Raw genomic sequence first — 10,454 nt, 5'->3', positions numbered from 1 at the left:
CCTCTGGTAACGCTAGTTGATACGAAGGGAAAAGTTTTGTCTTTTTACACTTTGCTGTACGGGTATGAAAAAGCAATCCATCCACCATGTCATAATTTGGAGTTTCGATTAGAAGTTTTCTGGCAGCTTTCTGTGAAGAGGGTAATTTATTCTGTTCAAAATATGACATAAAAGGTCCAAAGTATGGGTCCCGCACTTGCAGTTTTTGAAAAGTGTCCTTACTAAAATCACCATGTCTAAAAATTTCAATTGAATCAGTGAATTTAACTTGCGTATTGTTCTCACTTGTAGCCGTTTCTGTACTAAGATTAGCTTGGGTTTCGTCACCATCGGTATTTAACGTTGTAAAATTTGAATGATCTTCCTTTTCCGTAGAAATTTCTGTATCCTGATTTTTGTCGAGCCTGCAACTTTTGTTGCAGAAAGCTCGACATAGAGATAGTGATCCGGCGGCGGCGGCGGCTACGGCGGCGGCGTTAGCTCACTTCTTAAAAGCTTTATATTTTAGAAGGTGGAAGACCTGGATGCTTCATACTTTGTATATAGATGCTTCATGTTACGAAGTTTCCGTCAGTCACATGTCCAATGTCCTTGACCTCATTTTCATGGTTCAGTGACCACTTGAAAAAAAAGTTCAAATTTTTTGTAATGTTGAATTCTCTCTTATTATAAGTAATAGGATAACTATATTTGATATGTGCGTACCTTGCAAGGTCCTCGTGTCTGTCAGACAGTTTTCACTTGACCTCGACCTCATTTCATGGATCAGTGAACAAGGTTAAGTTTTGGTGGTCAAGTCCATATCTCAGATACTATAAGCAATAGGGCTAGTATATTCAGTGTATGGAAGGACTGTAAGGTGTACATGTCCAACTGGCAGGTGTCATCTGACCTTGACCTCATTTTCATGGTTCAGTGGTTATAGTTAAATTTTTGTGTTTTGGTCTGTTTTTCTCATACTATATGCAATAGGTCTACTATATTTGTTGTATGGAACGATTGTAAGGTGTACATGTCTAGCGGGCAGATGTCATGTGACCTTGACCTCATTTTCATGGTTCAGTGGTTATAGTTAAATTTTTGTGTTTTGGTCTGTTTTTCTCATACCATATGCAATAGGTTTACTATATTTGTTGTATGGAATGATTGTTAAGTGTACATGTCTAGCGGGCAGATGTCATGTGACCTTGACTTCATTTTCATGGTTCAGTGGTCAAAGTTAAGTTTTTGAGTTTTGGTCTTTTTATCTAATGCTATATGCCATAGGTCAACTATATTTGGTTTATGGAAATATTTTATGATCTTTATGTCAGTCGAGCAGGTTTTATTTAACCGTGACCTCATTTTCACGGTTCATTGCACAGTGTTGAGTTTTTGTGTTTTGGTCTATTTTTCTTAAACTATAAGTAAGTAATGTGTCAACTATATATGTTGTATAGAAGCATTGTTAGCTGTACCTGTCTGCCTGGCATGGTTCATCTGACCTGGACCTCTTTTTCAAGGTTCATTGGTCTTTGTTTAGTTATCTTGGTTAATGTTAAGTTTATGTGACAGTTGTAATAAAGCTTAGCTTTATACTTAGGACTATCAACATAATATCAATGATTAGTATAGAAGGCGAGACATTTCAGCGTGTGCACTCTTGTTTTGTTAGCACTTGTTTCGGGATCGACTGATTCTGACTGATTTTCAGTGTCAATATTTTGAGATGAAGTTTCCGGTATATCACAGTTTCCTGTATCTGCTGTTATATGACGATCTTCGGAGTCACATTTGTCCGTGAATTGTTGATATTTTATGTAATCTGGTAACTGACTTTTTATTTTGGAAATTGTTTGATCTGCTACATCGTAATCTTCTGTATCAGCGTCATATCCAAAATATAATTGTTTGTTTTGAAATTGTTTACTGCGCTTAATATGTTTTAAATTCCTAATGGAGTCGTGACTTTGCATTACGTTGTTAACTTTCGGAAGATTGTGTTCTTGAAAATCAGTACTTTCAGAATCCATGAAATTCGGAAATTTAACACGCTTTCCTTCAAATTGTATATCACCAACATGTTCGGGAACGTACGGAAAAAATGGGTCCTTTTGATCAGGACTATCAATACCTTCACAACTAGTCAATCGAGTTGACCGAGATAAAGCGTCTGCAACCTGCATATCTTTTGCCGGTTTATATCGTAGTTCAAAATTGAACTGTTGCAATATTGCTACCCAGCGTTCATATATGGCCCCTTTAAGTTGTTTTTGAAATATAGGCCGAAGGGCCTGGTGGTCGCACTCGACAATAAATTTACGACTCCTCAAATACATTGCACAATCTAAAATAGCTGTTACCATCCCTAGTAATTCTAATTTTGTAGGTCCGTACGATCTTTGCCATTTGCTTAATGACTTAGAACCAAAACGAATTACCCTGACCTCCTTACTATCGCTAGCTGTCTCCTGATACTGGTACAACATGTATCCTATACCTTTAGAACTGGTATCCACTGCTAAATAAAACTCAGTATGAAAATTTGGAAATGCTAAGATCGGAGAATTTGTCAATAAAGATTTCAACTTGGTAAATGCATTTTCTTGTTCTGATGTCCAACGAAATTTAGCGTTTTTTCGAAGAAGTTTGGTTAGAGGTTCTATTTCAGCGCTAAAATTTGGAATAAATTTCTTGAACCAGTTTAACAGACCTAGTGCACGGCGAAGTTCACGTACTGATCGGGGTGACGGATATTCTTGAACTGCTGTAATTCGATCAGGCGGTGGTTGTATATATATACCGTTTTTAGAAATAAGGTGGCCAAGAAACAAACAAGATTTCTGTGCAAAATGACATTTCTTAGGGCCCAATTTTAGGCCAGCGGCTTGTAAACGATTAAATACCTCATGTAAATCACTAAGGTGTTGCTCAAATGTTTCTGATGTTATTAAAACGTCATCTAGATAACACAGACAAGAATTGAATGTTAACCCATGGAGCACTTTGTCCATTAAAAGTTGAAATGATCCTGGCGATGAACTTAAACCCATTGGTAGGCGGAGAAATTGATATGTACCGTAACAAGTGTTGAATGCGGTATATCGTTGGCTGTCTGGAGATATAGGCATCTGAAAAAATCCTGAACTTAAATCGATATGAGTTATGAAATTCGGGGTCCTGTTTGAGAAAGACTCTGTTAAATCCTGTAATTCTGGTAGTCCATAAAAAAACTGCGGAGACTGAGAATTTAAATACCGGAAATCGCAACAAAATCTGAACTGAGAGAGACTGTTTGAAGACTGATTGAAATCGCTATTTTGGCTATTTCGGGACTCCTTGGCTCTTTTTGAAACTAACACTATGGGACTTGTGATGGGTATATCTTCGGTTTCACCAACCGGGGAAATTATTCCTTGTTTTAGCAAATGACCGAGATGATCCCGAAGTACTTGTTTTTTATCTGGGGTAAGGCGATACGATCGCTGATATTTTGGCTTGAAATCCGGATTTAGTATAATCTTGTGTTGCACTACGTCCGTGAAACCTAAAGCAGGATTTTCATCTGTTACAAATATGTTGTCATGTGATTTTAAAAACCCTTTCAATTGTCCTTGTTCAGACTCAGATAAATGTTTTGGAATATCAAAATAGGAGAAAAATTTTGTCTAGCTTACTTGTACGTACGTACGGCGTATTTCCCGTCTTTGTGTTACCATGTACATTCGTGAATATAGGAACATCTCCTTCGACTACATACTGTAAAATTGCAAATTTAGTTGGTTTTCCAGCACTGTCATGCAGTTCATACAATCTTCTCTTAAAACCTTTAGTGTTCTTAGACATCCAATATGTTCTTGTTAGTCTGTAGACAGAATTTCTCATTACTGAAGGTTTTTTCTTTAATACACTTATATTAGATATTTCTCCATCAGAGATATGTACAGAGACAAAATCACGCTGGACTCTATTGTTTTTCATGGCCCCTGCCATATGAATCCGTAGGTCGTCTCAATCTTTCAAAGCTAAAGTGTCAATGACAAATGTTGACGTCTCAATGCAATCAACTGGTACTGAGGACACATAATCTTCTTTGTCTCCTTTTAGTATAAGTTTACAAGCCTCTTTCACGGTTAACTGTTTAACAAATTGATCCATGTCTTCCTTTTCCCTAAAACGTGCAATAATATATAAGTCATGATGAAGCATAAAAACCTACATAAGTTTAACTTTATATAGCTAAATCACTGCACAAAACCAAAGCTAAAGAATGAACTACCGTATGACATTTTGAATGCTCTTGGTATCCTCAATAAAATGCATCTTTATAAAGGTCTAATTGGTCTTCGTATGACGAGTTAAGCTCATTTACAACAGATATTTATTTTTGATAGTTTTCTTGATGTTATACTGTTATAACACTGTCCCAAATCAGAATCATGTATTTAGTGGTTGTCGTTTGTTTTGAATGTCATATTTGTTTTTCGTTTTAATTCACAAATCAAGGAGTTATTATTTTTCGTTTCGTTTGCTTTACATTCGTTATTTCGGGGTCTTTTATAAATTATTAGGCGGTAAGGGTTTTGCTCGTTGTTAAAGGTCAAATAGTATCCTATATATGTTATTTTGTCGCTGGTGGAGGATGGTCTCAATAGCAAACATATCATATTTTCTTTTTTAACTTTCAGTAATATGTTGATGGTATCGCAAACTTATTTCGAAGTTGAGCCTATTTTATTGATTTTGTTCATGTGCGTCTACCCAATAACAATATTGGATTCAGCTAATGGAGGTCTGGCCTAAGCCAATATAACATCGGGCAAGAATGTGCCAAAAATATCGCAAGTGTTCGCAGAGTGTACATGGGTAGCTGTCAAATTTGGATCTTTGTTCTCGTAGAGTTTAAATACTGTATTTATGAAATTGCTAGTGGAAAAATGTATGTTTTGTTTTAAAGATTGTTACTGTTTTACCTAGATAAAAAGGGGTAGCCAAAAGCTCGAAATTTTGTTTTCGATTCTAGTTCCAACATAAATACGTTTCCTTTTTTTTTTTAATTCTTACAAAATTTTCTTAATTTTTTCATATGCGACCTAGCCTGCGGTTTCTGATCGAGCTCTCGATTTAACAGATTTGACCTAGATTATACTACTTCCCATAGAGAAGGGCTCGAAAGGAGATGGCCCTTGCGAGTTTGGAATTTTTAGATAATTTGCGATGCATTTTGAATAGATAGGATTCACGTCAATATTTTAGCAATAATATAAATGTCGACTTGTTAGGTTGATGTCGTGCTGTTTTTAAATGTAAACTATATTCTGCATATTTTTTTTTTAAAGTTTACCTGATTGTTAATGAATCGCTGCTATCAGTGCTGAGTTCAGTGCTGCTAGATATATTGATCACTGGTTGGGGATTTTTTTTCGACAGAATCATCATCACTGTTACTTTTTTCCATGGTACAAACATTAATAGGATCAGTAATAATGTCCAATGACGGTAAAGAAGAGGAATCAGAATCAATGTATGAACGGTTGCTTAAAATTTCAGTTTCATGCTTTTTTCCCTCCGAATCTGTCGAAATCAGTCTGCACAAATAAGCCCTCTCTCTCTTTCATAACCAGACCCGAATGATGAAGATGTTTCCACGGTTTCCTGGTCTCCCCTTAAATAAAATGTATATTAGAGTTTCTACATGCATAATTCAGTTCTTTTTTTCGCCAACCTTATAGAACTAGAGGAAGACTAAATAGTATACTGCACCGACTAAATGGTCGATAAAAAAACTGACCATTACTTGTTTCCGAAGTAACAAAACAACAATTGTAGTTAATGGTAAGAAAAGAGAAAACATTTTAAAAACAAATTCCTATTTGATTACTGATTTTATATGAGGGAAATGCCAGTATTGGCTCTTACTGTGTTCCATGCCTCTTTACGGGATTTACACATGAAAGAAAATGCTAACGGTCGGCACTTAAAGTTAACCAGTCATGAGTGCTGACACCTATACATGCAGTATAAAGCATTTACCATCTATTTCAAGTGATTTTGACGTCATTGTATCATGTAGTTTGGTTTCCATGGCAACAAAAAATGATTGTTTTCGTCAAAAATGGCATTACGAAAGCGGCTTGTGGTGTTGTATTACATTGTTACGTATGCCCTTCATCCCACCCATCATTAACCACCTCCCATTGACCCCGGATCATGCTGTTGATTTGAATATAACAGAAAGATGGGGTTTTATTACCTATTAAACAACTCTCGACAAACGACTAAATGACACAGAAATTAACAACTGTAGGTTAACCTTCAACAATGAGCGAAGCCTATACCTCAAAGTCAGCTATGAAAAGGACCCGAAATGACAAATGTAAAACAATTCAAACGAGAAAACTAACGGCAAAATTTGAACGAAAAACAAATTAACACATTGACAAACGGCATTCATTGAAATACTAGTACAGGCTCCTGACCTGGGACAGGCACATACATATATACAGAATGTGGCGTGGTTAAACATGTAGGCGGGATCCCAACAACCCCCTAATCTTGGACAGTAGTGTAACATAACAGATCATACTAACATAAGACAGAACTATAAAAATCAGTTGAAAAAGGCTTAACCCATCAGCTCATTAAGAATGTACACCTCAGAAAAGCCATAAATTTTCTTGAATTAAACTTTTTCTTAACCTGGAATTTTGACTAAAAAGACTTGACTTAATTAGTAAAAAATGAAAAAATTATTACTCCATAACTACTTTTTTTCAGAGATAACTTTTTTTTTTTATATTTTCCACATATTTGGCAGTATTCCAGATAAGTTTGACGCAAAAATTAAGAAATGAAACCTGTAAAAATTATAATCATTGCGTATCGAACACACTGACAAAGTCCTGGTACTGCAATGAAGTTTATGTCGTCGAATTTTTGTTTGTTTGTTTCCAAGTATGCAAATGAGTATTGTATTTCTTTGTGCATCATATTTTCCTGTTTCAATTGAAAATTTTATCCGCGCTTAGTATTTATCTCTCTGTGACCTAAATAGACCAAGGTAAGGATGTTCGGTCTGGTTCCATGATTTATAAAAAAAAAATGGGATTTTAAACCAATAAAGTCTTATCTTAACCCGCACTACGAAAAGAGAAAATTATAAAGGAAACGGAATAATAATAATATGTACTATTGTATGTTTATATGCCCTCACTCTATTTCATTTATATTTACACATTTAAGCATACCTCTGTAGAAACTTGGCAAATTCTTCTTCCCACATGATTTTGCTTGACGAGTAGATACAATATGAGCCCAAAAAGAAACGCCACTTCGTTTTTAAATGCTTCACGCTACACTGACCTGACTTCAAACGGATTAACTGTTATCATTGATCAATACGTCAATCAAGTCTCATATCTGTTGCAATAATCTTCATCAAAAGATTTTAAGAATTGTTGATGACAAAACAAATTGATTTACTGTAAAGTTCAAAACTTCAAACAATGACGATTATAATTGCGTAGTACGGTAGATCTGGTGGGATTTTTTCTTCAGAAAAACATCATAAGGGGAGCTAAAAAAATGGGCCAACTATTTGATTTTCACGGTAAGGGGCAGGAATATTAAAAAAAATAATTATTACTTTGACCCGGTAAGAACTAAAAAAAATGACTTGGCATGAAGATGAGACAAAAATGAACTGAACTATCATGTTGAAATTTATAAGTAATAGTTACTCTGATTTTTATTTTTGAAAAAGTTTCCAAGTAATAGGTGCTAATTGTTCATTCAGTGCTTCTGCTTTTTAAAGGTCATTTTCTGCAAGGGCTGTTTGTAGTGGAAGTATTTTTTCTGCAAGTTATGTATTTCCAAAACAGGTGCTACTTTCTGTATTATCTGCTGTCATATTTTCGACATATTTGTTGTGTGCTTTTGTTATATCACTCTTTATTGATTTCGCCAGTTCTCATCATATTCCCCCTGATATTCCACCAAAAAACCGCTTCTTTCCGTTTCCGTTTTCCGTTTCCGTTTCCGTTTCCGTTTCGCATTCCGTTTCCGCCGTTTAGCAACACCCGCAACGGGAGGGATTGTGTCTGATATTCATATGATGAAGACATTATCGTTCAATCAGTTTAATACAGGTCATATTTGTTTAGGGGCAAGCTGAAGGACGCCTCCGGGTGCGGGTTTTTCTCGCTGCATCGAAGACCCATTGGTGGCCTTCGGATGTTGTATTCTCTATGGTCGGGTTGTTGTCTCATTGACACATTCCCCATTTCCATTCTCAATTTTTTACTTGTATACTTGTTATAAAAACTCCTTAAAAGACTGCCAATAAACAAAGGACTTTTTTCGACGCCTGTATATGTGAGCAATATGCCCCTCCCGCAAAATGCAACTTCTGATAATCGTCTTTCCACTTTATGAAATGGTGCGTTCTTCATCATCTGTACTTGTAAATTATGTCAAACTTAAAACACAAAAAAACACACCCATCCCCGAGTACCAAAGTGCAAACTAACATGAATATAAAATCTAAATGGTTTTAAGATATCGCTTGGTTTATAGGTTGTTTGTTTTCTTTCTTTTCCTGTCGTATGAATAATATAGGTTAAAGTAACGATCTTTTTATAATTTGTTTGCTTTTGAAGCGTTTTTTCTGGATTTACTTTCATCAAAGCATCGATTAAACATCTATAGTGGAGTCACGGACTTTTAATGAGTTGTTTGTTTGTAAATACCAAGAATATAACTTCAGAATGGAAATTAAAAAATTATGTAACGAGACTAGTCTGCCTAAATCCAGCCACAAGTATCCACTTGCGTTCATGGATGCAAGTGGATACCTCGGGCTGGCATTAGTCAGACTGTAACGGGGACTAGATAAGTTCATTTTATTTCGTCCTAACTAAGTGCACATTTATTTCTGAGCCTTTGTTAACTTTCTCCTCATTCCGATGTTGCTGTGCTGTCTGTGTAGACTGCGCTGGTTCTATTTCTAAGCTAGCACTTTATTTCTGAAATGTTTCCGAAACTATATCGGATTTATTCTATACAGTACAATGAATTTGAGAGTTCACCTATTCATTTTTTTCCCATTCCATACCAACAAACTATTTTCTGTACGCGAGTTTCAACGTCTGCTTGAATAGTGTTTTTTTAGACAATATGTAACATAATTCGGCAAAATTTAACCCTTCGTGAACCTTCTCCTTTCTGATTGGTCACCAAGTCTTGATCCTTGTTTAACTGCCCTTTCACGGACATAGGACGTTTGCGCTTTTTACCTGTAAAACGATAGGACATTTGCGCTTCAAATACTATGGACATTTTGCGCTTTAAATTTTGATTCACCTGTAATAAATTGATCGGACATTTGCACTTTTTACCTATAGTCGTATTATGTATGTGTCATTAGTTAGTTCGTTGGACATCAAAATTCTAGGTCAACGATAGAGAAAACGGAATATAATCCCCGGATAAAAGAGGAGGGAAGTAATAAAAACAAATATTACAAAAGCGCAAATGTCTTTTTTTTTAAAAGCGCAAACATCCTATGATTTGAAACGCAAGTGTCCAAAAAATAAAGCGCAAATGTCCTATGAAAAAGCGCAAACGTCCGGCGCCGTGTTTAACAAACTCCATACAAAAGACACTATACAATCAGTGTTATCACTTGGTAGCAAAGAAAAACAACAAACAAACAAATTGTTTGCCAATCACGGCGCCCAAAATGAGCAGAATAATTACAATATAATTTTCAAACATAATGTAAAGTAAATTAAAATAGGTGAAACAAAGGGATCTCCTTTAGCAACTGATCGATTATTACATCACGTGTCATTAGAACTGAGGGCAGGGGACTCTTAAGGGCATACAATACAGTTACAGGGAAGGTACTGACGTTGCTAACGTAATTTGTTATTTTCGCGACGTCAAACTGTGACATATCGGGAAGAGATGCATTTTTCGACTGATTTTTATCATCCAAACTGATTTAATTTGAAAACGAGTTCATGGACCCCTATTTTTCAAAACGGCATTTGGTTTCATTTTGCAGGGAGATTATGTGACCCAAATTTTATAAAACTGTAAATAGAGGATTTTTTTTAATTGTGATAAAAATTACGTTTTTTCCTCAATTCATGAGCATTTGATAAATATGAGTCATTTCTGAATAAAAAAATGCATATTTTTTAAAGATATTTATAAAATACAGAAATTACCGATTATTTAACAAAAAACAATTTGTTTTTATCTTTTATAACAAAAAAGTTATGTCTTTCTTTCGAAAAAGAAATTACGGCCACAAATCTGAATTTCGAGCAAATATACAAAATTTCGACCTCATTTTACGCAAAAAGTAGCACATGAAGGTATATTTTTTATTACATATTTGATTTAATCAGGTAAAAAATAGCCTGTATGCAAATTTTCATGAACTTGTAAATACAGGATCAAAACTGTAT

Source organism: Mytilus edulis, chromosome 13 (assembly GCF_963676685.1).
Source record: "Mytilus edulis chromosome 13, xbMytEdul2.2, whole genome shotgun sequence".
Lineage (NCBI taxonomy): Eukaryota > Metazoa > Mollusca > Bivalvia > Mytilida > Mytilidae > Mytilus > Mytilus edulis.
The sequence above is the reverse complement of the archived record's forward strand: the minus strand, read 5'-3'. Positions refer to the sequence as shown.